The sequence below is a fragment of the Triticum urartu genome, unplaced genomic scaffold (assembly GCF_003073215.2).
Source record: "Triticum urartu cultivar G1812 unplaced genomic scaffold, Tu2.1 TuUngrouped_contig_7477, whole genome shotgun sequence".
Classification (NCBI taxonomy): Eukaryota; Viridiplantae; Streptophyta; class Magnoliopsida; order Poales; family Poaceae; genus Triticum; species Triticum urartu.
Window position 1 is genome coordinate 4,546 of NW_024118324.1, and position 2,563 is coordinate 7,108.

General features: G+C 41.0%; 1 long non-coding RNA gene across 1 annotated transcript; it reads left to right on the forward strand.

The window, feature by feature from the left end:
- Positions 1 to 370: 370 nt before the first annotated feature.
- LOC125531562 lies at positions 371 to 2,282 on the forward strand. Its single transcript, XR_007293333.1, has 2 exons — positions 371 to 476; positions 1,758 to 2,282. It is a non-coding gene; the product is annotated as an uncharacterized LOC125531562 (long non-coding RNA).
- Positions 2,283 to 2,563: the final 281 nt, after the last annotated feature.

Here is a 2,563-nt window from a genome sequence, read left to right on the forward strand (position 1 = left end):
ACTAAACTAACCTATGAATCCCGCTTCAGCGAGGCAGGTGAGGAGGAGGGTTACCAGAGGCTGGAGGAAAATGAGAGCAGGGACTGCCCACCGAGCATCCCCATCGCTGGCGAGCCGAGCATCCCCAGCCGGTAGCAAGGGACAAGGGAGCAGTAGGCACTACGTACCTCCATTATTATAGTTAAATGTCATGTCTGGACTGACCTTTCCTTCTTCCTGGGCAGCCAACACTTTGTAGTTGGAAATACTATCAGTTTACACTCCTGATGAAGTGGTAAAAATACATAATTGAGAAATAGATTTACCCTGATAATTGCTTGCACTGCACACTTCCTTACATTTGAATTTGCAGATGATTCTTCAAATGAGAGATGTTCCAAAATTTAGTGATTACCTGATGTTTCAGATGATGATCAGGATGATTGACAAGGAAGAAATGTTCCACAGGCTTGCTATCTGATTCATCGGGTCTGGTGGTATGTTCCGTACAAGAACCTACAATAAAAACACATTGATGACTCAGAATCAAAAGAATAATCAGAGAACCATTAATCTAGATAAGATCATTGTTGTATGCAGCATTCTTTTTTCTAGCAAAGGGGTCTAAACTGAGCTCATGTATAAGTTGCAATCACAAAGGGATCCCATGGCCTCAATCCTCATCTCCATCTCTCTATCCTGATCTGATTCTCTCCGTCTTGAACCAAATAGAGAAAAGAGGGGAGATGAACCTGAGGGAGGAAGGCGATCGCATGGTGGCGAACGCAGGAGGAACCGGAGGACGGGAGCATGGTGGTTGATGCCTAGGGTTTAGCGCAGGTCGTGGCGGCGTCTCCTCTGGGAGGTCGGCGGCGTGCGAAGGCGAAGGCGTACCTCAGCAGAGGTGTCCAGATGGCGACCCAGAGGTCCACAACGATGGCGGCGGCGCCTCCTTTGGGACCTCGACGGCGGCGCCTCCACGACCCCTCGGAGCCGGCAAAGGGATCGGGATCTGCCAGGCGGCGGCGTTCGCGTCGCGAATAGATCCAGGGGTCGTCGCTCCTTCACCTCGTACGTGCGGGCGATAGGTTTAGGTTTTTTTGTCGCTGGTTAATTTTCGTAGGTCTTTTATCGTTGGTTAACCTTCGTAGGTCTTTTTTCGGTCGTACGTGCATGGGTGCGGGTTGGGGTCTCAGCACGAGGTTTTTTCGGTTTGTGGTGGCTAAGTCAGAGGTGGGAGGATGTACCAAAAAAAACCATAGGAGGTGGGACTAAAAAAAACCTGGAAGCGAGATTACCAACTGCTTCATTAGGAGTAGAGATAGTGGGGAGTAACATATGTGTGCTGTCATGCAATGCTTTATTTATTAGCTTGTAGACTTAGCTTATCTTGGTATGTGTAATATTACTTCCTTTATCTTAGTTTACAAGTCTTGCGTGTGTATCTAGGTCGTTAATTTGACCAACTTAATAAGAGGCATGTAGTACAAAAAATATGTCATTAGAAACTTCAGATATTCTATTTTCTAATGATATAATTTTTATATTAAACAATTTATCTTATATAAGTTAAACTGATGACCTAGATACATGTGCAAGCCTTGTAAACTAAGATGAAGGGAGTACTCATAGTATGAGTAATTAGCTATGTTATTGAATTCATCTCTCTCCTTGTTAAATCATTGTCACATAAACAAATTTGCTGAGTTTGACTTTATGTTACTGCTGAAGTTACTCATATTATGGGCAGTCATACTAATGCAAGGCCGAACCATCAGATTGCTCCACCCCAACACATAGTTGAAATAAATGTCAATGTTGCTCTACTGCAGTATGCATCATTACCAGTTGTGGCCGCGGTGTGCAGAGACCGATCGGGTATTTATATTAGATCTTGAGCTATTTCTCTTGTGGGAAATTTAGATCCCACAACACTTGAAGCCTTTGCATTCCGAGAAGCGCTGGCCCTTGCAGATGACTTCTAGGAGCGAAGAATTTTTGTTGCTTCAGATTGCAAGATTGTCATTTGATAATATCAAGCAGAAGAGTGCGGTTGTATATGGCGCAATTATCTGAGAAATGTTAGATCATTCTAGATTTTTTATTAGTTGCCCTTCTAGTCATGAATTAGGAGGCTGGATACCAAGACTCACAATTTAGTGAAGCATGCTCTCTCACTGGGGTTGGCCCTCATGTTTGGTTAGGTATCCCCGGTGATCTTACTTTCGCCTTTGTAAATATTGTGACGAGTTACATAAGCTTCATGAGATTGTCTACAAAAATATATTTTAGATTATTGAAAATTCGAGAACATATCTTGAAAAATGTGAATGTTTTTAGAAATTATTAAAATTGGGAACATGTTTTGAATGTTTTCAAAATGTGATTTTTTTAATATTTTGAACAAATTTTAAAGATATTTTTTTTTGAAATTGTGAAAAAAGTAATTCTATAAATTATTTTTAATTTTTATAGATTTTTAACAATTTTATTTTTTAACATTTTTTAGAAATAAAAAGGGAAATAGGAAAAGAAAATAATATAGAAAAAAAAAGAAAACTGGTAAAATTCGGTGGGGGGAAAA